This window comes from Sceloporus occidentalis, unplaced genomic scaffold (genome assembly GCF_023333645.1).
Source record: "Sceloporus occidentalis isolate IW3139 unplaced genomic scaffold, rSceOcc1.0.p SCAF_18, whole genome shotgun sequence".
Classification (NCBI taxonomy): Eukaryota; Metazoa; Chordata; class Lepidosauria; order Squamata; family Phrynosomatidae; genus Sceloporus; species Sceloporus occidentalis.
Genome location: NW_028316998.1, coordinates 15,639,335 through 15,666,191, shown reverse-complemented (window position 1 = coordinate 15,666,191; position 26,857 = coordinate 15,639,335). Strand labels below are relative to the sequence as shown.

General features: G+C 41.0%; 1 pseudogene; it reads left to right on the top strand.

Moving 5' to 3' along the window:
• The first annotated feature begins 5,863 nt into the window (after positions 1–5,863).
• Positions 5,864–26,008, top strand: LOC149302703 (outer dense fiber protein 2-like; annotated as a pseudogene).
• The last annotated feature ends 849 nt before the right edge of the window (positions 26,009–26,857 follow it).

Sequence of the window (26,857 nt, the reverse complement as noted above, 5' to 3'; positions counted from 1 at the left end):
TGTAGTTAAAAGACAAATAAAATGTATTCCCTGATATTCATACCTGGGAACTCTCCGGGTTTGACCCGCACATCTCCGGGTGAAGCACCGCTTCTCCTGTTCTCCGGGTCAAGACCCGAATCCTCTGGGTCACGGGAGCGGGGTCTTGGCACGCCCTGCTCCCCACCAATTTTCCATTTAAATGGGGATGCCGTCAGCTGGAATGCCCCAGCGTCAGCTGACATCCACCAATGAAGAGCAGCTTCCCTTTCCCATTCACACTAAAAAAAGGATGGGAAAGGGCAGCTGCTCTTCATTGGTGGATGCCAGACAATTCCCCTGCTGGCAAGCAGTAGAGTCAGTCTTATGGACTTTTAAATCCTGGTGCAATCCTACAGATTCCCGTATTAACCCCTGCTCTACTACGGAAGACTTAAGATAGGCTAGATACAATGACTTGTATGGGGGTGAGGGACCAGGGAGATTGTGCATCTTCGTCTTCGTGTAAGTTTACCTGCCGCCATATTCATTTGTTCATTATTTGGTTTGAAAAAGAAAACGCAACATTCATGTTCGTTTTCATGTTCTCCTGGATATGAATGTACAAGTCTAATAAATATATAAGTTGAAAAGTAAATTAATAATATAATAAATTAATAAATTATTAAATCAATAAATATCCACACAGATTCATCAGGTCTTAAAACAAAAAATATCTACGTAAAATATTGTCTTTGAAGAAAAATGTATAAATGATTAAATAAATATATAAATAAATATCCACATTATTATTTAAAGACTTATGTAGCAAAAAAACATCATATTGCATATTCAAACCTGCAGGAGTCTGAGTACCCACAGAAAAAATCTAAAACACCTCACGTTGATTCAACAAAGTTTGGATATCTCCTCTTCGCTGTGGGCAGCAGTTTTTTCTATACCCATAAATGAAAAATATTTTGGGTTCCTATTACCACAAATACAAATACTAGGGGTCCTAGGGAAGGGCCTCTCTCAACTTGTGGACCTTTACTTGCAACCAAATGTTGTCACTTGCAAGGGTTATATCCGAGATACTAAACATAGTTTGCATCACTTGGAGGATCTGGAATGGTGATACATTTTTTTATCCTTTAACATTTCCCCCATAAAGATAACACCGCCAGTAATAGAAACAATTCTAAGAAAGCTAAGTTACGATTGAGTGGGCTATCTCTCCAATAATGCACCATGAAGGGATTCTTAACAACCCATTCTGAGAAAAAGCATGAGATAGAACATCCCATTGGCATTCGCAAATCAACATCCTGTCGTGTCTAACGCTCCCCAGCCACCTTCTATGCCAAAGGTTCTCTCTCTAGACTTGATTATGTGTCTCCTGGATGATAAAGAACTCTGGAAGTGCTGTCCCTGTGGCCCACCTGCTTCTCCTGTTCCCTGGAAACCCCCTATGGGTTGCTCCATCATGGCTAGGCCTCAGCCCTCGGGCAGCCCCCAACTGACCTTCTGTAGCAACAGCACTCCCTAGGAAAAGAGAGTCTGCCATTTCTCTAGTATCACTAATTGTTGATCTTCCTTGCCCCTCTGAATGCAATACCATTGTTATAGTAAAAGATGGTTTCACCAAGGCTCATTTTATCCCATTTAAAGGAACGGCTGCTTTGTTTCTAAAAGATATCTGACAGGGGTGTGCAGTTCACCTGCCAGTTTTGGAAAGCATATTGCCATTAACTTGGAATGAAACATAACCTATACACAGCATTTTCACGCATTTTCTACCAACCTTCAGGACAACTGGTGTCAACTGCTTCCCTGTGTGGAATTTGCTTATTACAACCAAATTCATGATTCTATAAAGTTGTCTCCCTTTTTTGTCATGCATGCTTAACTCTTCCTGACCAACCTACAATAGCCTCTGTGCCTAAGGTTTCTGAGCGCATCCGAGTCCTATGACCTATGGTCCAGTTTGCTTCCCTCAAAGAAAACTTACTCCACGCACACACAAATTGTAAGGCACAAGCTAACTGTAATAGAAGAAGTCCTCCCACTAATAAGGTTGGGGACAAGGTCTGGTTATCTACAACTAATGTCTTTTGTGGCCATACAAGAAATTGGCCCCCAAATTCATTGGTCCCTATCACAGAATTGGTAAGACATGTAGAAGAACGACTAAAACTTCCTCCCACTAACAAGTCACACCCAGCTTTTCATGTTTCCCTTTGTTAATCACTGCATCCCTGAAGCCTTCCCTTCTAGACCTCCTTGTTCTCCAGCACCTACCCTGATAGATGGCTCTAAAAAGGTACAAGCTATTTTTGAATCCCAGAATAAGACGGGGACACTTGGAATACCTTTTTTTATTGGATTTTGGACTAGAAGATAATTCTTGGAAACCCGCTTCTTATGTCCACCCTAAACATCCTTCACATTCTACTGCTAGACATGCCTGGAGGACATTAATGGGGACACTATCAAGAATAGTACTTACCTCACGCTGTTGCCCGTCTTCTCTCTCAACTCATTTGGGAAATGTTTGCCCATACAGCCAAAAGAGCATTTGTGAGGTCAGGCACTAAAGTTGGACAAGAAGGTTTTCTTCTAATTGATCCTAGGTGTTCAATTGGGTTAAGGTAAGGGATCTGTCATGCAGGAACAGCTGTCATTCCAAACGAATGGGCTGTCCCAAACTAGTGCCATTCTTCCTCCTCCAACTTATGTTATAGTATGCACTATGCATTCTGGTAGTTAGCAATCTCCTGGCATCTGGCAAATCTAGAATCGTCCATCTGACTTCCAGATAGTCCAGAGCCCAGCAGCTCGGCAATGGAAACCCATTTCATGAAGCTCCTAATACACAGAAACTGTGCTGAAAGTTGCTTTCTGATGCAGTTTTGAACTCTGTAGTGATACCACAGAACAAAAATAAAAGAGAAAAAAAATCTAATGATGAACTCCTGTGTGTTGCACCAAACATCCAATTCCTAAAAAATAGTGATAAGAAGAAAGAAGCCCTATATACGCTAAGTGCAATATGCAAATAAATCTGCTCTGATATATAAATAAATATATTTAATGTCAATGACATGTAAGCTCCAAGAATTCTGTAGCATTCATATGACAAACCTGCAATCATTTGTTCTTCTTTGGTATAAACACAGGCAAAAATGTATTTAAAACGTCTGCCTTCTCCTGATCTTTGCTAACCAATTTACCAATCTAAGACTTCAACGGGCCTATAGTTTCTGTCCTTTGTCATTAGTGTAGAGGTTTTTCTGTCATTTGCTATCATTTAACCATTCTAATTGTCCTTTTGCCATTTTTGTTAGAATCTTTGTATTTTATATATAATATTTATATAAGTTAAATATATTTCCTTCTACTATATGTGTTCTATAATAACACAATAATACACAAATATCTTCCATTTGACCAACTCATATTTGATATAATGCTCTTCTTAGGTATTTGTGAATCATAAAACAAATTATTGTTTTGAAATACAGGTTAGACTTGCTTATTCTATTAATGCACTTATTATAATATTAATGTTACTGTAATTTGAGTACTTTGACGTATCAGGTGTGCCTTAGCTTTAATATGCTGTCAAGTCTTGTGAATATATTTACAGTATGTATTTGCAGGTCACAGTATATAATCCCATGAATATAGGTCTTTGTGAGTCATCACTTTCATATAAACTATTCGAAGACTTATAAAAAAAGTATTTGATTCAAACAGGTTAGACTTGCTTATTCTGAAATTCAAATTAATAATAACTTTACTATAATTCAAAAGCAAATAAAATGTATTCCCTGATATTGGCACAAGATGAGCATAATAACTCGTACCAAAATCACTAGGAAATACCCTGCCTTTTATTATTGAGGTACTGTTTACTGCTTCATAATTGTTTGCAATTAAATCCTTTTTCCCACCCTGTCTAATTATTTTTCCCATAACATGTTTTAAGGACTGACTAAAGTAAGCTTACATACTTGCCATTCACAACTATGTATTTATAGCGACCCAATGTTGTGACGGGTGGTCATTTCATTTAACTGGAATAAAAGAGAAATTTTGTAAATTTGTCCTCAATGTACAACATTCATGGTAGATATTACCTTACAATGATAAGTACATATACAATAAAGAAACACTGTTCTAGAAAGGTAGTATGCAGGTTATGTGCTGGAACAGTAGAAAGAAAAATGTGCCCGGAACATAAATACTAAAGGACATGATATTGTCAAATATGCCAACTCTTCTCCCTCTATTTACTCTATTAAAAAGTGGCCCCGTAGACAAGTATTCCATCTCCATTTTCGCTTCTTTACGCAACAACTGGCAGGAATGATAAGAGTAACATTTCATTAAACTGTACTTTGGTGATATGTTGGGAGTCTTGTTTTTCTGACAATGGTTGGTTAAGATATCTATTGTACATTCCATTACGGCAATTGAACCGATATTACACAGACTAGATTATTCTAATACCACTAAAGATTTTGAATTTTAAGAGTATAGTGTACAATCTCACTCTTTGCTAATAAATGTTGTTAGGTATGACTAAGACTGCCCTCAGTATTTGGAAGGGTTAGGGCAAGAAAAATTGGCAGGACCCCATTGTCATATATGGCATATATAATAAGCCAAATGGACCTTCAACTCTCCCACATTCTTTTGTATAAATGTTATATGTACATATATTAGTCATAATACTGACAACTGTCAGATTCATAGTGGAAACATGCTTGTGCAACTAATATAATAATCAAAATTTGAGGTTTAGTTTGTTAAAATGCATTTCTTAAAATGCATATATTTTTTATCTGCATAAAAAACATCCAATATTCCCTTTTAAATAGAACCCATTCTGTTGCCAATGTTGTCTATGAAGATGGCATGTCTACATATTTGATTTTGGATACCTGTTAGCAATGGGTGTGTCTGAAAAACCTATAGCCAATAATTAGGAGCGGTGTCCGCATACTTGTGATCATATGGTGTAGATAGTAACTAGCATTTGGAGAGTAGGGTTCCTCCATTACCATTTCTTGTATTTCTTAGATCAGAGGTAAGTTGAAACAGTGTTAAATGACCATTATTAACTTGGTTTCATCTCCCTTTAGCCTTTTTTAGTTGTAAATGTTATGTTGCTAATCTTTTCTTCCCCAAATTGCTTTAAGTGATAAAAGTTACAAAAAGTAATATAAATACACAAATACTTAATTTTTGTAGATATGTGGGTAATTTCTTCAGTAAGGTGACATCTGTGTCTCGTAAATATAAATATCTATATATTCTATATGAAAGAAAAAATAAAAGAACCAAATTGCGCTCTATGTCTAGAATTCTCAAGACACAGCACGCAGTAAGATTGCTCTACATGGAATATAGGACTGTGTGGTCTTTGGTTTTTATGCTACTGAGCTACTATTCTGGTATTTTATAAAGTCAAGAGAATATTTTACTCTTTCAATTAAGTGTGTTTTTAGATTATACTATGTCCATTTTATTATTTTACATGAATTCCTCCCCCATAGCATTTGTGAAGAAGCGGTCAACCCTGATATGGAGAAGAGTGGTGCAATTGCCCCAGGCGGCACTTTTGAGGAGGCGGCACTTTGCTGCCCCGCGCATTAGCGTACCTAAAGGGGGCAGTGTAGACGTCTATGTGGCCCGACGCCCGCCTAACGCGAGCCCGCAGCTTACTGATGTGATGTCCATGCACTGTATGAGGAAACTCTTTCCCTGCGCAGGGGGGAGCAGAAACGTAGGCAGGAAAAGAGTTTCCTCATACAGTGTGCGGGCGCCACATCAGTAAGTTGCGGACCCACGTTAGGCAGGCGTCAGGACGCATAGACGTCTGCACAGCCCCCAGGTGATGCTCAGCCAGGCCCCCGGACCAGTGAAATCTGCAAGAGAGGTAAGGGGGTGCAGAAGAGTGAATGGGTGAGTGGGTGAATGAATGTTGGTTAGTGGGTGAATGAATGAATGAAGTAAGTTAGTGTTTAGGAGAAAAATGGCAAAGGTAAGCTGATTAGGGGGGCAGAGGTGGCACAGGCAGGCTGATTGGGGGGCAGAGGTGGCACATGCAGGCTGATTAGGGGGGGCAGAGGTGGCACATGCAGGCTGATTAGGGGGCAGAAGTGGCACATGCAGGCTGATTAGGGGGCAGAAGTGGCGCAGGCAGGCTGATTTGGGGGCATAGGTGGCACATGCAGGCTGCTAAAGGGGCAGAGTTGGCACAGACAGGTTGTTTCAGGGGCAAAGTTGGCACAGACAGGCTGTTTCCGGGGCAGACTTGGCACAGGAAGGCTGTTTCAGGTGCAGATTTGGCACAGGCAGGTTGTTTTAAGGGCAGAGATGGCACAGGCAGGCTACTTTAGGGGCAGTGGTGGCACAGGCATACTGCTTCAGGGGGCAGCGGTGACACAGGCAGGCCTCTGTTTTAGGGGCAGAGGCCTACCACGTTAATGTCTGGCTAACTATAAAGTAATAGGGGTAATGCTGCACTACTGTCAATGTCTGGCTCAGTGTATGGTGGTGGAAATTATGCAGTACCATATCTGTTCAGTAAATGTTATTTATTTAAAATAACGTATTTGTTCAAATAGAAGAAGACCCTGATTATAAGATGACAACCCAAAAATGTAATATTAATTTTGGATAAAAAAGAAAAAGGCTGAATATAAGACTACCCTTAAGTTTTACTAGTAAATATTAATTCACATGTAAACTATTTTTTTCATATTTAATAAAACTATGATTGAGAAAAATTCTTTTTTTGTTCTTATTTCCTTTTATTTGCCACTATGTCCCAGTTATGCATATCTGCCACCCAGATATGCCTTATATGCCACTCTGCCCCCAGATCTGCCTTTTAACCCCCTATTTGCTGCTCTGCCTCCCAGATATGCCTTGTAACCCCCATATATACCACTCAGCCTCCAGAAAACCATTGTACCCCCCCTTGTCACTCTTAACCCCTCCCCCGACTTACCAGTGCATCCCTTTACTTGTGACCCGTGCTTCAGACTCCCTGGTGTCTAGTGGGGCAGCCGGTGGAGGTCAGCTGCTGGTGGCCAGTACTTCTGTCGGGGCTTCTATGGTGGAGCGCCGACATCACATGACCTTCCGGTGCTCCACCATAGAAGCCCCGGCGAAAGTGCTGACAGCAGCGGAGGTTGTCTGTACGCATCCTGCAAACGTTCCTGCTGGCACTTCTATGGTGGAGCACCAGAAGGTCATGTGATGCCGGCGCTCTATCATAGAAGCCCCCAGAGGAAGTGCCGGCAAAAGAAGCTGCCATAGAGGAGGATCTAGGTCCCCTACAGTGTTGCGGGGGATCTGGATCTTAGTCTTGTAGTCAGACCTCTATTTGAGGTCTGATTAGAAGACGACCTCTAATCTAATCTAATTTAAGACGAGCATTTGCTCTGAAAAAAACCTTGTCTTATAATAGAGCAAATACGGTAATTTAATTAATAATTTATTTTTTACAGTAAAAAATTTGCGAAATAAATATTCTTGCCAACATTAATTCTTTTTTTGTGGGGGGGGGTGCCACATACAGGAGCCGTGATTGGAGGTCAGCTCTCACGTGGCAGCACGGGAGCGTGAGTTTCCCGGAAAGCGCGGTGACATCAGGCGTTACAAAAGCGCTCACTTAGAGTGAATCCTGGCCCAAAACATTTTATTATTATATATTTTTATCAGGTACCTACCTCTCGTGGCCTCCGCACCTCTGGTGCTCACTAGGAGGGGGCTGCATGGTCACATCGCGGTGTGCCGGTCTTCCTCATGGTGGCGGTTGCCTTCCTCCTCCCCCAGTTCTTCACTCCCTATGTCCTCGCAGGGAGCTGGAGATCACGATGATGGAGAGGCGTGGCTGCTAAGAGAGGAGGCAGCGCTTTCGTGTGTTGTGTGGATGCCGCTTCCCTTAACCCCTGTTGACCCCTGTTTGTTGATAGAACGAGCAGGGGCAGAGCTTCTCTTTTGACCCCTTCAGCTATGGAACAAGCAGGGGCAGAGATACAGGGGAGGAGCCTGACAGTCCTATAAAAGCCCTTGGAACCATGATGGCGGTGCTCAGGTATTCAGAGCTGCTGAGTTGAGTCTCCCTGCTGCTGTTTTCCTGTTCTTTTAAACCATGCTTTATTGACTCGGTTTGACTCGGTTTGTGCCCCGTTTTTTGCCTTCTTGTCTGCCCCCTGGAGCGTGACCTGGATTGCTTCTTGTCTGCCCCTTGCCTCTGATCCTTGGACCGTGAGCTGGATTATTGCTTGTATGCCTCTGACCCATTACCATTTGGGACTGGTTCTTGTTATCGTGTTTCACCACATGGTGGTGCTCCCTTCATTGCCTCCAGCCTTCTCCTGCATAAAATATTCCTACTCCTGATACCTACCCGGGGTGTTACAATTAAATGCATTATATTGAGTTGGGTTAATTCCAGGCTGAGTCTGGACATAATAAAGTTAATTTTCACCTTTCTTTTGTGCTGTTGCATGTAAATTCTCACTTACTGATAAGATTAATTTTAGTTTTAACTATCATGGATATAATATAATGGATGTGGGACGTTTTTTGCGGCAATTTTTTTCTGGGGGAGGTGGGGCAGCATTTCATTTTTCTCCCAAGGCAGCACAATGTCTTGGTCCTGCCCTGCTTGGATGTCATTCCTCATTTCAATTGGAAACTATCGATAAGGATTCTGTATATTTCAATGAGGAGCCTTCACTGCTCCACAAAATGTAAGTGGACATCTGATTTTCATTATATATGAAGGGACCATTCTCTTGAGCAACAACTACTCATAGGGGTACCCTGTTTGCCCCTGTCCTGAAGAGGAAAGGACAGAAGACTCAAGGCAAAGCAGAGTTACCAATGATAGTGATGTTCAGTGTGAGGTGATAAATGGCTTAGCTGCCCATCCTGTTAGCCAGGGCTAGAGTCAGGTTCCAAGCCAGCATGGGTATTATCATTTTTTTGATAATTTCATTTCGTTTCTACATTTGTAAATGTTTTAATAGATGCACCTACAGTCCCTTATAACTTGTTTTATGTTTTGGAATTTTAGATCTTTGTGGTCTTTTGATTATATGATTATTTAAAATGACTTTAAATGCTATGCTTAACATAGCCCTCCTAATATTCTCTATATGATCACTATGTTTCACTTTAAAATTCCCAGTGGTTTAGTCAATCTACCATAGGCCACACGGGCACATCAAGATATATGTTACATAAGAACTGTTACAATTTTAAAAAAGTGTATTTAAAGATTGTTCTAGATATGCCCTGCCTTCATCAGGGGATTTTTAAACTTTGCTTTAACTCCACCCCCACTAGTACAGGATTGGGGAGAGGGGGTATATAGGGCAATACACACACCCAGGTTTTTATGTTTCCACACTGTGGACAAGGAAGAGTTAGTGGGGGCTAATTCTAAATCCCCAATGTTTTAACCTATTCCCTCTGCTCCATACTATATTTCTCCTCATTTGAAGTCCATGCTATCCGACTATTAATCCCATCACCTTACGCATTGCTGTTATATGACGTCCCCCTGGCCTGGCTAACATCTTTCTTGAACACTTTTCCTCATGGCTTCCTCTCTTCTGATGTTCTTTCTGTTATCCTTGGGGACTTCAACATACCAGTTGACACCCCATTGAGTCCCATGGCTTCGCAATTTCTTTCTATTACCTCCTCTTTTCATCTCACACAACATATAAACTCCCCTATTTATGATGATGGTCACAACCTGGACCTTATTTTTTCTAGCATGTGCTCTCTCACTAACTTCTCTAATTCCCATTTCCCCATCTCTGACCACCACTTCGCTTCCTGCTATCTAACCTTGCCTCCTACTCGCTCCCTTGCACCCCAACCTTGCCTAACCAGAGACATCAGCTCTATTAACCTTCAGAAATTCTCAACCAATTTGCTCCCTCTCCTCTCACCTATCTCAAACATGTTGTGCCCAAACAACGCTACCTCTCTCTAAACTCGACCCTCACATCTGCCTGACCCCTTACGAAGTTGTTCCCGCACTGCTGAAAGTAGTTGGCGGAAGTCTCATTCTATGTCTGACTTTCTGCACTATAAATTATTGCTACATTCCTACTAATCTGCTCTCAACCTTGCAAAAGAAACCTATTTCATTGTCCTCATCTCCTCCCTGTCTCATAAACCTAAATTATTGTTTTGTACTTTTAATTCCCTTCTTTGACCTATCCCAACTGCCCCTTTCACTAACCTCAATGCCCCATACTTCAATAATAATCAAAACTACCCTGTCCTCTCTCCCTCTGACTATGCGCCCTCCTACCCACTAACCTCTTCTTCCTTTGCTACATTAAATCAATTCTCTGCTGTCACTGAAGAGGAGGTACATGTTCTTCTTTCCTCTTGTCCAACCACTTGTCCCCTTGAGCAGGGCCCTCCTCAAAGTCAAATTTTTATGTTATATACTACTTGTTATGTCATGTCCACCCATTGTACAGCGCTACGGAATTGGATACAAAACGATAAATAATAATAATAAAGGATATGAGTTCACATTGAACTCTCATGCACTCTCCTGTGATTTGCTAAATTGAAAGCACTTGCAGATTAGTGAAGGCAAGCCTGTCCAGGCATTTCGGTGGAAATCTTAATGTAGCATGCAGAAAGAAAAAAGACAACCTGTATCCAAGGAGTGACCCACCAACACTTGAATTAAATAGATTGGTTTCTATGATCAATTTGAGAAACATAATAATTTCTACTACACAAAGACTAAACAAAAGTGAAAACAAGTCTATAAAGAACATTTTACTTCCATTACCATCCCTTCAGATCCAAAGAGAGATTTTGTGATAAAGGAAGCATGCTCTCCAAAACGATAAGCGGTCAATCAAGTTTCCTTTCAGTAGAGACATATCTCCAAATAACCTTGTGACTCCTGGGTCATGTGTGAATAATGCTATTCTACGGGATTTAGTTGCGGCTGACACAGAAGGGGTAACTACTGTTTTTTTTCTTCTTGATGGGCCTTTTTTTGAAAATTCAACCCTTAAATAATACCCTCCTATCATTGGGTGTCTCAATGGAACACTGCATGGTACACAAGACATAATGAAAAGATGGCTAATGTTGCATGATGTTTCATAACTTAATAAAATAAAAATGGCTTTTTCTTTGTTAACTATTACTTTAGTGTTTAGAACTCTCCAGGTTTGACCCACAGATTGCCGGGTGAAGCACCGGTGCCCCGTGCCAAGACCTGAATCCTCCAGGTCGTGGGAGCAGGGTCTTGACACCCCCCACTCCCTGCCCATTTTCCCTTTAAATGGGGGTGTTTCCCGCTACCGTCAGCGGGAAAGCCCCCGATGTCAGTGGGAACTCCCACCGACATCACTGGACCGCCCACTGACGACAGTGGGCAGTCTTGGCCGCATCCCGCAAGGGAAGGCTCCAGGGAGCTGGAGTCCTGAAGTTCCCAGGTATGGTGTTAGGTGCTTACAGCAAACTGACAAACATTGATCTTGGTCGATCTTGGAAGGGGATGAAAAAAGCTCAAGCAGAATATTTAAATAATAATTGTCATGGTGTGTCTATAATCATGCTGAAACATGCAGGTATTGCTTGGTTGATTTAAAGCAATACCTGCTTTATTTAATAATTATCTGATATTAAAAAGTAACTGTCTCCACCTGCTGGTAAGATTAGTTGATTGCAGGTAAATGTAGAAAAACGTACAAAATTATAGCATAGTGTGAAAATAATAATAATAAATTAAAGACAACTAACATGCTTGTAAAAAATATTTAAGAGATTAAACACTGTCAGCCAACAATATAAGTCTTATACAAATGGCTGTAGTCACAGTGTACAGTATTTCCTCACAAAACCAATGAAACTAACAAGCTGTCAAAAACTCACCAGGGTCATCAGTTTTGCATACAGTGTTCATTAGCAGGTGTGTAGTGATCCATGCGCGAATAAAGGAGTAAAAGAGAAAAATAGACAGCACAATGGTGTGATACTATAAAAAGAGATCAGAAACTATTTTCATAAATGATTGCCATTTACAATAAACTGTAGATAAAAGCTGAACATTTTCATAGATGTTTATGTGGTACTCTGCATTAAGAATTTGAATACGCTAGCTTGTGTATACCAATTTACCTATTACAATTACATTATTTTTGTGTACTTTTTATAGCTGATGTCATCTTTTGTATATATATATATATATATATATATATATATATATATAGTGTGTATGATATGGAAACGCTCTGTACACCTATGTTCACCTCTGTACATACTGCTACCTGTGCAGGAGACTACTTCTGTTTATGATCACTGTTACAAATTAATAATATTATATTAATATATTTTGTGGGATCTCCATGTGAGATTTTCTCTTGGTGTAACCTATCCTTGCTCCAAAATGGAACAAACACCAATACAATTATAACTTTTAAAAAAAGAAAGAGAGAAAGAAAGATAGGGGAGACAAATAGAAAGGAGAGGATTAATGAGAAAGGAGGGAGAGAAATAAAGAAAGACAAATGAGATAATAAGCGATAATGAGATCGTAAACTAAAATTCACTGTACGCATCTTCAAACACCCTGAGGTTTTCATAACTCCTTTTATAGAGGTCTTGTGTGTATTACTGGGCAACTTTCTCAGATGACAGCAACTAAATTACTTGCTGTCAGGCCCCCAGACCAGCACTCACGCAGCTCAGGTGCCCGTTACCCCTATCCAGGCCCCTCGGGATCCACTGAGCGCCTTAGGCCTACTACCCGACTCCGCGCTAGGCTGCATCCCTGGGCTCGCATAGTTCGTGCAGCCCCCGTGGTGGGTATATTGAGCGCGGTACTCGGAAAACCATTGGGGGGGGCATGCCAAACCTCCAGAACCATCATAGGGAGGCGTGTCAACCCCACGGAACTCAGAGAAGGTGGTTGGCTCACTGGCACACCATAAAAGAACGCCTCTCACACTTAACAGTGCTTAATCGTTGTACAAGCTGTGGTGTACTTGCCTTGTGTAGTGTCCATGTTTTTCCCCTGTGCCTCCCTGCTGTATATTGATTTCCCCTGGCTTTGCCCTTTGACTTGTGTACTGGATTTCCCTTACTGACTGCTGCCTGCCTTGAACTCAGATTTCCTTGCCCTTGTCTGTACTTTTGCCTTTGCTACCTAAACACCCTCCTGCCATAATGCTCCCAACCAGGACTCTGACACTTGCCTCCATAGACACTTCTTGAGCCAGGTGAGGTACAGGCATAACTAGGGACCTTGGTCTCAGGGCAAGCTAGAGGTAGCACCCTGGGATAATATCAAATATGTTTCCAGAACCAGACAGAAGCTCAAGAAGGTGCATTGATATTGTCCCCAGGCAGCTCAAGTGTCTTCTCTTGCCCCTTGGAAGGAGAGGCAGTGATGTAGTCTGGTCTTGGCCATGCAGTGTGTTTTTAAGAGACGGAACATGACATCATGTTCAAGTGTTTAGCAATTAGGATGGCAGCCACAGAGTCAGCACCCATCATGAATGTGTCACTAAGGAGAGGTGAGGACCAAGGATAAACACAGTGGCCTATAATAGTGATGTCCAGATCATGAATGAATCGTTCATTTGATCCAATTCTTTTCAGTGATCCGGATGAATCGGTTCAGTAGACTGAACGATTCATTTGTAGCAGTTCAGTCTGTGAATCATGTAGTTGTAACCTGATCCTAGAGCGAGTCATCTGCAGAGCACTCAGACACATACTCTGGGATCAGGTTACAGCTCATTAATTCACAGAGGAACACAGAGTCAGAGAGTCGTTCAAAGATTCGAATGATTCAAAGATTCGAATGATTCAAAGATTTAAATTTTACAGGGATCCGGATCTTACAGAAATTCGAATCATACAGAGAATATCACTGACACCCATGGACGTAGGAACCCCCAAAAATCTGTGGGGGACAGCATTTTCCCCCATCAGATCCCCACTTTATCCCCATCTCTCACACTAGGAGTCACACTCCTATCATACCCAGGCAGCCAGTACATCCTGGTACAGGGTGGCTGTAAGTGATGTGCAGACCCCATATTGCTGGCAGCATCAATACACAAGGGGGCAGCTAGCTAGGTTTCAGCATGTACTGGCTGACTTGGCATGATAGGAGTGTGATTGCTAACAGCAATCACAGTCCCATCATGCCTAGGTTCCAGCACTTACACATCCAACCAGTAAATGCTGGAACCTAGGCATGATGGGACTGTGATTGCTGTTAGCAATCGCACTCCTATCATGCCAAGTCAGCCAATACATGCTGGTACAGGGTGGCTGTAAGTGATGTGCAGACCCCATACTGCTGGCAGCATCAATACACAAGGGGGGCAGCTAGCTAGGTACTGGCTGACTTGGCATGATAGGAGTGTGATTGCTAACAGCAATCATAGTCCCATCATGCCTAGGTTCCAGCACTTACACATCCATGCTATCACACACACTCATTCATTCACAGATTCATTCCCTCAATCACACATACTCATTCAAACACCCTCCCCACCCCCTTACCTGCACTGCAGCTCCTCGATGCCGCTCACAGACTTCAGCAGGGGGCGCGGCCTCCCTCTGTGTTCTCTGGTACTGCACAGAGGAAGCAGGATGTGATGGGATGTCGCGTGAACTCTGCTGGGTTCCGCTTCCTCTGTGCAGTACAGAAGACCCTCCCACAGGTAAGTAGCGGGGCTCGAGGTGCGGTCCGCGTAAGATCTGTTGCCCTGGCTGCTGATCTTACGCGGGCCGCACCTTGAGGTCTCGTGGGCCGCATTTGCGGTGTTTCTATTGGGGGGTTCCTACGGCCCTGTGGGGGGATTTCTTCATTATCGGGCCCCCCCGCATGAGTTACTGGGAGGGGATCTGTCCCCACCGGTTCCTACGCCCATGCTGGCACCATACTTTTATAAATAAATACATTAATAATCTTCACTGCCCCCAGGATTTAGATTCCCCTTAGTTTGCCCCCCTTAACTTTATTAAATTAATTAAATTAAAGGGAGGCAAACTAAGGGGAATCTAAATCCTGGGGGCAGTGAAGATTATTAATGTATTTATTTATAAAAGTATGGTGTCAGTGATATTCTCTGAATGATTCGGATCTCTGTAAGATTCGAATCTCTGTAAGATTCGGAACCCTGTAAGATCCGGATCCCTGTAAGATTCGGATTCCCTGTAAGCAAAGCCGTAGCTAGCTCCTCTTGCGCCCGTGGCAAGAATGGAAAATTGTGCCCCCTCAGCTATTTTTATTTACACTGCCCTTACACACACCTGGCCATTAGCACGCATATTCACATACACTGCCTGCCTTAACACACACACACACATAGACATATGCATGAGCTTACAAACACACACATACATACACATACACTGCCCTTACACCCGTTTCTCCCCAACTCTTACCTTTCTCATCCTTCTTCCCCTATATCATGTCGTGGGAACGCGAGGTCTGTCATTTCAGACCTCTGTGCTTTAGTGCACCCTAATCACTATGGGCCGGCTATTAATGCAGAGTGCGGGGGTATGACTCCATATCCTGGATCCTTTTGCCGGCGCATAGTGATTAGAAAGTATAGAAGTCGAGGTCTGAAGTAACAGACCTCGCGCTCCCTAATGTTGGGACAGTTAGAGGGGGATTGGTATCTCCCCAACCAGTGCTGCAGGCTGCAGCTGCTGATCGGGTGGCTGTGCTCCATCTCACATCTGCGCCTGATGCAAGTGCCTCTCTCCATCACCCTTCCTATGGCCCTGTGTTCACTGTTTCTAAACACCTCTAAGATGTAAACAATGACCTACAATTTCATTGGTCATGACAGTAATGTGCAATTAAAAGTCAATATTTAAAAATTTTATTTTAATTTGAATTTAAATCTATGCCCTAATTCTTGTTGGTGCAAGAAGTTTTTAAGATCAAAGCTTGAAATTGAGGATTTGTTTTATCTACATAGGTAATGCAGGTCACTTGTAATTAGAACAACATTTAAAATACAGTATGAGCACCTTATGTGACCTTTATTCTAATATATATATATATATATATATATATATATATATATATATATATATATATATATTAGTTCTAAAGAATTTATTTTAGTCCAAGAGTCATAGATGAGGTTTTTATTGTATTCTTTTGTTGCCGGGTTTTATCCTTCCTGGACACCCAAATATATCAAACATGGAAAGATATTAGTATTTTAAGCATAATTTCTTGTACTGTGTAATGCCCCTGTAATATATGTTAATGCTATAAATTTTGTATAAAAAATGTATAATTGCCAGCAGATACTTTTTTATCATTATTTACTAAAATTACAGATCCGTTATGGCTCATTGATAAACAGCGACACGAACCATAGCAAATTGTGCTTGTTCTCTGCAGGGTGTGTTCTCCAGTCCAGAAGATGTAAGTTTGGGGAAGCAATCCATACAGGAGATGAAGGTGATGCTCAGCAACTCGCAGAGGGATGCAGCAGCGGCGGCTGAAGAGAGAAGGAAAGCTGAGGAGACAGCCGCTAGAGAGAGGCGGAAAGAAGCTGAAAAGCAGCAGCAAGCAAAAGCACCACCACCATCGCCTGCGCAGGAAAAGGGACAGAAAAATGACGGTCTGTCTCTGGACTCTATTGGTCCCTTTTAAGTTTAATATGGTGTCCCTCTTTTTGCAGATTACGCAGAATCTCCATATGCATTCAACTGATGCTCCAACCAACATCACGCAGGAGATGTATAAGGCTGACCACATCTTCTAATACATGGTTACCTTACTGCCAGTCAACTCAGGAGCTTGGCTGATTTTATTTGGAGCGCTTTCCTAGAAAATAGGTGCTGAAGAGGAGGTTAGGAGCTGCAGCTACATGAAGGTAAGTATTTACCCACAAATTCCTTTAATGTTCGTTCTTCTTTATTGAGGCTTCCTGGAATATTAAACTGTCCCTTTAATGTAAACAATGTGTCAAATGGTTGCACTTACTAATATGTTATTCACCCCCTAATAGCTGCAAATTTTCTGTGATGCTCCAACAGTGTGTTAGTAACATCATGCAATGCTCCAGACCTACACCTTGTTCCATGCCCAATGCCTATTTATCCTATCGGACGGGACAGGTCTTGGTTGTGCCAATTAAAATGTAATGTATCTATTTAATGTCCTGTCCGCTTGATTTTTCCTGCACAAATATTTGGTAAATACCGTATTTGCTCGATTATAAGACGACCCTGATTATAAGACGACCCCCCCAAATCTGAATATTAACTTAGGAAAAAAAGAAATAGCCTGAATATAAGACGACCCTAAAGGAAAAAAGTTTTACCAGTAAATGTTAATTCATGTAAACTATTTTTTTAAATAAAAGCTATAATTGAGAAAAATATTTTTTTTGTTTTTATTTCCTTGTATTTTCCAACCTGTCCCCCAGTTACGCACATCTGCCCCCAGGCTTGCCACACCAATATGGCACTGTGTCCCATGGTATGCCTTTTGACCCCCTATGTGCCACTCTGCCTCCAGAAATGCCTTATACCCCTATATCCCATTCTGGCATTTAGGGGGTTAAAATGCATATTATGGGGCAGAGTGGCATATAGGGAGGTATAAGGCATTCCAGGAGGCAGAGTGGCATTAAGGGAGTTAAAAGGCATTGTAGAGAGCACTCTGCCTCCAGAAATGCCTTATACCCCTATATGCCACTCTGGCATTTAGGGGGTTAAAAGGCATATTATGGGGCAGAGTGGCATATAGGGAGGTATAAGACATTTCAGGAGGCAGAGTGCTCTATTAAATGCCACCTTAACGCCACTCTGCCTCCTGAAATGCCTTATACCTCCCTATATGCCATATAGGGGTATAAGGCATTCCAGAAATGCCCTATGCCCCCATTTAACACACACACACACTTACCGGTGCTTCCAATTTCCTGCTGTATTGCCGGGGCAGCGGGTTGACGTCTCCTTCCGCTGCAGCCGGAAGGAGGTGGAGTTGGCAGCGGGGGTTTGTCTGCGTCCGTCGCGCATACCTTCCCCGGCTGTCAGAGATCAGAGAGCGGCACCGGTGCGGGGAACTCTGATCTCTGACAGTCGGGGAAGGTATGCGCAACGGACACAGACAACCCCCGCTCCTAGCCACACCTCCTTCCGGCTGCAGCGGACGTTGTCTACGCGGATCGTGTAGACGTCAACCCGCTGCCCCGGCAATACAGCAGGAAGCACCGGTAAGTGTGTGTGGGGGGTGTTAAATGGGGGGGGGGAGACAGGAGGATCCAGCGGTGCGGGGGATCTGGATCTTTGTCTCATAATCAGACCTCTATTTGAGGTCTGATTAGAGGACGACCCCGATTAGAAGACGAGGGGTATTTTTCAGAGCATTTGCTCTGAAAAAAGCCTCGTCTTATAATCGAGCAAATACGGTGTATTTAGCATAGAATGGGCCCTGAACCAACACTTCTGATGCAAAATGGCAACATTGTATCTATTGCCAAATGTGCCAGTAACATAGTAGGTGGTGCAATATTTCCATCATATGCCTTAGTTCCACCCACGTTGCTTACATACAAAACCAGCCACCAGTCCACATTGGTTGGATTAGGAAATATGTGGCAGAGCTGTAACTAGGGCTCTTGGCACCTACGGCCAGGCCGGAGGTCATGCCCGCATTGACATATCTGCTTCAGGGAAAAGGTGTATGGGAAGGGACCTTGGCACCAGGTGGCTGAAGAACTCTTCTCACCTTTTGGCACCCAGGGTATTTTCCCCTATTGCCCCATGGAAGTAATGGCCATGCAAGCTGGACCCCTTGTGGGTTCTCTCTCAGGCAAATCAGGATATGTAGCATGTTTTCTAGGGTTGCCAGGTGAACTTGTGTGAACGAGACATTAGTGATTGGATGTTGTGTTTATAATTAATAATAATAATTAATTATAATTGACACATACACAAGACTTTGGAGGCAAGTATTTATCAACTGTGTTTAGTTAACGCCATCAGATTACACAGGAGGGAGGTGTTTTTGTGTAGCTACAAGCCCTGGTGCTTCTACTTATTCATGAATCTGACTACTTTGTGAAGCTGCGGCTTCTGCCACTGTTTCCTCTCTGTCGCCATTTTGTTGGAGACATTATGATCACAGATCAGTTGGTAAGTGTTGCCATGGCAACAGCTCTAATGATGCTGGCGAATCAAAGAACAGAAAACTAGGGGAGTTGTTTTTTTAAACCACCAATGAAATTCCTCGGTAGTTGCGTCTAAGAAAGAGCGGTTAAACTGACAGAAATACCGTTGTTGTTTTATGGTGGACAGCTACGGCGAGTGAGGAAGCGTCCAGTCTGCCCATAGTGAGAGGTAATTCTGGGCCTGGTGCCTGCAGGGGGCGCTCTCTTTAATGCTCTTATTGGATAAACTGATTGAAACCCATTGTTATGTAGATGTGCCCCAGCCCAGGCCATTTTGCCCCACCTCCGGGGTAACAGGTACCAGCAGGCGATAGAGATACGCTGTCCATTAAAAATTCTGTATGCAATAACCCCCAGAGCTGAATATAATTGCACTATTTAAACACTATTTACCCCCATTCAGTTATTTTGGTAAAATTATAGCCACAGCAACTGCTGTTGACATCAAGGTGCTTTAAATAGTTGTAGAAACAGTCAGGAGACTCTTCTTTCATTTTCTTTTTAATACAGAAGTTTAAGTTTAGTTTTTATTGCTTAGTGATATGATGGTGACAGTTTGTAACACGGTGATTGCTAGGAAAGATACCTCTCTGTTCAAAAAACTTCAGTTGTGTTGTGAGCCTGATTTGTAAGCAGACAGTGAAATAGCTCAGTAATTTACCAAACTATTCCCATTTTTAATGACATTCTTTGACTTTGGTGATTTAGTTACGTTCGACTTTGGCCCACTTAAGGTAATTGCCTCCTAACTTAGACCCTTGGGTCGACCAGATAAAAAAAAAAAAAAGCAACCATTACATGTTCACGTGGATGAAAATACTCCAGGCCATGTCCACATTGAGAAGGGTCATAAAGCCACCAATTACAAGTGGGGGAATGCTGATGGCCATCATGTTGTACCTTGGAGCGTTTCCTTTGGTCTTGGTACCTGGTGCCAAAAAGCAGGTGGCTTAAAATGGGCTGTTTGAAAATGTAGCAATGCATTATTTCCAACAGGCCAGTTTGCAAAGACATTTAGTGAATTTGACTGTTTTTTTTGTTTTTTTTTCTTCTTAATTAGATTTCTACGGAATAACCGTCGGAGAGCAAAATGAGAGGTGAGACTGCAAACCTGCGTCGCACCACGAAGGTTAAATCAAAGGTCCCATGGATCCCACCCGGAAAAACATCTGCCTGTGACAATGGCTTGAAGCGGGAGGTAAGGTATCCACTGCTAAATGATATTTCCGCTGTTCGCTGCTTGCCTTTTAGCAGTGACGTGGCTCAGGAAGGAGTCATTTTTGAACAGCCATCCTTACAGATACTAATTACATCTACAGCTTCAGAAGTTGTATGGCCCATCCTTTGGAAGCTACGTGTAGACTTGTAAACTATAAGATGTTCTTGAGCAAAGAGACTTATGTATTCTATTCACATGGTATGTAGAGACCTATTGTACAGCGCTGCAGAATATGATAGCATTATATGAACCATAATATTATTTAATATGTGGGTTGGGGTCATGGTGATCCTTGCTAGTTTAATTGTTGGTCAAGCCGTATAAGTAAGCAAAACTGTAACTGTAACCATGGGGTCACTGCAGGACCCGATCTTCCATTGGAGCAGCAACCTATCATATTTATGATGATGACAAACAAAATTACTAAATTATAGAAAAAGGTATATAAATGTGGAATGCAGGTCTTCATTGAATATGTTAATACAGGGTCCAGAAACATCAGCTGCAAGAAGAGAAGTGTCATCTCCTTTCTAAACTGATGGAACCCGAGACGGATGGTTCAGAGGCTGCCAAGCAAGTGGGGATCCTGCGTAATACCGTTGACAGGATGAAATATGTAAGTAACTTATACTTAAAGGGGCGCCATCATGACATTCATATTATCTGGTTTTAGGGGATGCAGGTTTACATTTTTTACATAAAACATGATGATGTAAACCTGCTAACCAGGCAGAACGAGATCCTGCTTCAAAAACTGAGTACATTTGAAGGCACCAACAAGGCACTTCGGACACTGCTTAGTGAGCAGCATTTCAGAGAGGTAAGTAACTTATACTACTCTACAGCTTTCTAAATAGATGTAGGCTCCAGAAAGACCTAGAAGCAGGGCCAGGGTATTGGTTGGGGGTTCATCTTAGGTTACAGGAGGACACATGGGTCCAAAACTGGTTACATGATGATCTGCCCCCACTGGAAGATGTTTGCATATTTGTTATTCATTTGAAGGGACGTCTTTAATTTTGTGCTTATGGAAAATCCTTGCTTTATAGTTGAAGCTTTTTGGTTTCACCCCCCCCAGACAGAAAAACAACAACTGCTTATGAAGAAACTGTCCGACTCAGACACTGGGAAAACAGTATGTTCTGTGCCTTATGTCTACTGTCCAGTTATTATTCCTTAAAATAGCCTCTTCTTTTTGTATGTCATAAAATAGAGCGAGCATGCCAGTGCCATTCACGCAATGTGTTAAAGTTCTATTTGGTATTTGTTGATATGCCCACCTGAAAAACTGCTACTTACACCTGAAATATTATTAGAAAGATAACGCAACATATAGGTAGTCTTTCAGCTCTTCATTAATTAACGCGCCTGCATTGGTCACCAGAACCATTTTTTTAGATGCTGATACCATTCACATACAGACGGTAGATACTATGATGTAATTTTGACTGTGGCTCTGCTTCCTTTCTCATTCATGTTAACGTTTCTTCCTATTCAGCATCTCCAGCTGAGGCTTTATGAGAAAGAGAAGGAAATGGATGACCTTCTTCTTCAACTGCAGACAGAAAAGGTTTGAATATCCATCATTCTCTTCCAAGGCCAGTTTTGTTAGGAATTTTCTTATATTGTGACTAATGTTGGATACGATGTGCTTTTTTTCAGGCTAAAGCTCAGAAAGCATCAGAACTGTCCAAGTCTCTGGATGCAACAAAAGCTCATTTGCAGGGGCAGCTAAGAAATTGTGAGGTAGAGAACAACCATCTGACTGTCCAGCTCAAGGTATAGTCTGATCTACCTCATTTTTCATCTGCTTTCAGGATTTTTTGCGTGACGCAGAAAGTATCTTATTATATGTATATCATTATTCTTTTTCATTCCCATCTACGTTGTTGGTGCCCTGTTAGCATGTAAAACTTTCCTGGTCCGTTGTAACCCAAGATAATTTGTTGTATTTCAGAATCTGGAGCATGCTGAAATCCAGCATAAGATAGAAATGGAGAAGACCAAGGAACATTAGAACGAAATGAAGCAAAAGTTTGACTCCGACAAAGATGCCTTGAAAAAATCCGCCAGAGCATTGAAACAGCGATCAGAACGCAGCGAGGAGACGGTGCAAACACTGAACGCACAGCTTGCAGAAAAAGTAAGCCAACACAATGTGCTAAGTAGGCACTATGACTTGGCATGCACATATTTCAGTAGTAAGGCATTGTATAGGTTATTACTGTAATTATCCCCTATAGCTATATAACAGTCACAAAATTGACACTATTAAAAGATCAGTTGGCCCTTCCCCAAAAAAGTAGTGAATGTTTGTAATTGTTTTTATCGGGTAGTACTTTAGCATTCAAAGGTAATATTGGGGATGCTTTTATTGCTGAATTAAAAAAATTTGGGATAGAAGAAGAGACAGAAAAGTATAATGATAAAATAATTGTGTTTTTCTTTGGTTTTTCATTCCGCTCCATATGTATTTGTTTTTTTGGCAGAATGCAGAACTGGCTAGGTCCCTGTCCGACATCGACAACTGGAAAAGCCGTCACAGCGCCTATATGAATGAGAAGAGTGAAATAGAGAAGGTCATCGGTACACTGAACAAGTAAGAGGATGCACTAAGTCCATAGCAGGAACCTTGGATGATGCATGAAGAATTTTACTTATTTCACTATTGTCCTTATCTCACTTATCTAGTCGTATAACAGAACTGCTGGAAGACATTCAGACCAATGAGGAGACGTCACGTCTGGATCAGGAATCACTCATGGAGAAACTTCACCAGCAGAATACAGAGAACACCTTTTTGAAACAAGAGCATGAGAAACTAAAGGTTAGTCCTTCGTACCTCTCACCAGCAGGGGATCAATATGGGTGATTTATTGTAAATAAGTAAAAACATCTTCTTCTTAAAAAAGATAAAAACTACATGTGATTGCTATGCATATGGGGAGATTCTGTAGAATGCCTCCATGCTTTTGCAAGGGGGATTAATCGGCCATTGTGGATTAAAGTGCATATGGTGGCTAGACTGTGCCTTTAAAGTGAGAACATGGTGGACATATCCATGGATGCCCAAGCAAGAGGCTAAAATAATTTGCCTTGTGTGAATCTCTCTCTCTCACACTGAATTTTGTATTTGAACAGTTTAAATAAACCATGCACTCCTTCTGTCACTTGCAGTCGACTTTGGCCACAGCGGAGGAGAAACTGGCATTTTCTCACAATGAAGTACAACAGCTGAAGAGTTCCCAGTTCAGTATGAAGGTCTGGTGGATACCTACAAAGATCAGGTTTGTCATATGGACATTTTGCGGGTACACCACTAACACTGTGCTTCTTCTAGCCACAATCTACATTTCTTGAGTTTTTCTCCTTTGCTGTTCTGAAAAATATTTGAATTGTGCTATTTAATATACAACCTAATAACTTTGTTATTGTCTTCACTAATTGTTATTTTTTTTTATCAATAAATCCGCACCAGCTTTGTGTCTAACATGTTGATATTTTACTGGATGATGCAGTAATCCAACACAGAGATCTTATGCAGATTGTGGCCAAACAAGAAGATTTTCTCCAGCAGAGGCAGTGGAAGCTAGAAGGAAGGGATCGTGACTGCGCAGCTATGGCACACCAGCTGAATGCTTATTTTGCAGAACAGGTAGGATGTATATGGTGGACACCCAAAGTGCCACAGAGTGCCTTAGGCAATTTCACCCTAACATCTGAAACTTTTCCAGGTTAATCAAGCAAGAGAATGTGTGACGTGTAAAGAAAGGGCAACACAGTCTAAAATCCTGGATCTTGAGACCCAGCTTAGCAGAACCAAAGCTGAACTGAACGAAATCATCTGCAGCAAAGAAGAGGTGAGTATATGGTCCAAGTCATCTAAAAATAAGAGCTTATGGAAGTATAGATTTTTTTTTTTTAATTTAAGGGTTGTGCTAGTTTGTTGGATATCTATGCCAGGCGCATATGTTTGGGGAAGAGTCTGTTTATAGTGCCTTAGCAGATGCCTGTTTGACCTACCTATACACCTCTATCTTCACACTGCAGTCACCACCCCAGATCTGGACTGGGCAGATACTAATGCAAGTTGTCATGTGACATATCGGGACTATGATTGAAATGTCCATAACGATTTTAAGTCCTGTCTGACACAGTTGTGTGGTGCTAATATCAGAACTCATTCCGCATGCACATCTGTCCTTTTTCTGCTATACATTGTTCCCCTGGATGTTGCAGTGGATAAAGTTCTGGCAGATGATTTTGTTTTTTGTGATTTATTTTTGTAGAGGTTGCCATTTACATATTACTGGCAACCCTTGTGTGTGCAGACACGTTGTATATCGAGTACCTGAATGCAACTTTTTATTTTAACTGCTAGCTACTAATTTAAATAAATTATAACACAAAAGAATCCAACCACACTTTTCACAAATAACCTAATGTTATAAATATTGTGTCATGTATAAAGGATCTCATCCTCAAAACAGGGGAACTCCTGTAAACTTGTACACCTAACAAAAAAATGGAGTTCTACACAAGCCCTTATATAAAATATATTATTTTATTATACAAAAATTTAATTCATAAAAGATATTTCATTATATAGACAACAGAGGTTTGTATAGGAAAATAATCAAAGCATATGGAGGCAATATGGCTATATATAAAGTGTCTTGAGTGCATGTAAACCATCATAAGAATTATAAAGTGCTGAATCATTCAAATATAATTATATCTTGCTCTATATAGAGTGCACCTATCCATTCTATAGCCATGAAAAATTACATGGTTAAAAATACTCACTATGGAGTTAATAAATATATAAAGCACTTGTTGACATTTATAATAAATATCCAAGCAAATCCTATAAATCAGAATAATAACCGAGAGCAATATGCTCCTTACCCATATTGTCATCCACTTCCCCAACGCCGTTTCGGTTCTCCTTTTTCAAGGGGTCGCTCTGAGCTTGCTCTCGGTTATTATTCTGATTTATAGGATTTGCTTGGATGTTTATTATAAATGTCAACAATATTTATTAACTCCATAGTGAGTATTTTTAACCATGTAATTTTTTATGGCTATAGAATGGATAGGTGCACTCTATATAGAGCAAGATATAATTATATTTGAATGATTCAGCACTTTATAATTCTTATGATGGTTTACATGCACTCAAGACACTTTATATATATATAGCCATATTGCCTCCATATGCTTTGATTATTTTCCTATACAAACCTCTGTTGTCTATATAATGAAATGTCTTTTATGAATTAAATTTTTGTATAATAAAATAATATATTTTATATAAGGGCTTGTGTAGAACTCCATTTTTTTGTTAGGTGTACTAATTTAAATAAATGCTGTCCACTCATTTTGGGTTTCTTTTCACTGCCAGACTGAATGCCGGTTCCAGAGCTGCCTGCAGGATCTGAAAGACAAATTGGAATTGTCCGAGAGCATCAACCACAGCATGCAGGCCTACGTTCAGTTCCTGAAATCCTCTTATTCTAATGTATTCGGAGAACCTGCCTTTTCCAGCCCTCAATCCAGCCTTTTTCACCCTCAATCTCCGATGTAGAAAGGGTTTGGAAGTCACTTCCAAATAAACCAAAGTTTGAAGAACGGCGGAATTTAGAATTTGTAGTTATTGTAGTTGTTTGATAATCTTGTCAAATCAAAAACAAGAAAATAAAAAAAAAGTCATGTAGATCTAAAAATGATTTATAAATGATTTTTATTGTATAGCAAATGTAATTATACCAGTACTGTGAAATTCATGTTTTATTATAATAATTTTTTTATTGCGATTTGTTATGGTCATTAACAAAATACAACTAGACAGGGATGTCCCCTTTCACCTCTCTTATATATCCTTACTATTGAACCTTTGGCGTCTAGGATTAGAAACAATGGGGAAATCAGAGGCATAAAAATTGGGGGTATCGAAAATAAGATCAGTTTGTACGCAGATGATGTTTTAATATCAATGTATAACCCTATAGATTCGCTAGGCAAACTGATGGAGGAAATCGCAGTATTCAGTAAACTCTCAAACTATAAAATAAATATAAAAAAGACTCAAGCAGCCATAGTGAATATCCCGGAACAGATAAAAATAAGGCTAGAGGGAGAATATGATTTTTCATGGGAAACAGTAAAGTTTGAATATTTAGGAATTATCATCCCATTTAATATAACACAAATCATAGATATTAATTTTGGGAAGCTGCGAGATCAAATGCTAAGACAGATAGCAGAATGGAAAGGACTCTTTATTTCATGGATGGGGAGAATGAATGTGATAAGAGCATATATAATCCCTAAATGGTTTTATTTATTACGAATGATACCGATTAAACTCCCTACCTCATGGATTCAAATGTTTCAAAAAAACGGTGAAAAATTTATATGGGCAGACAAGAGACCT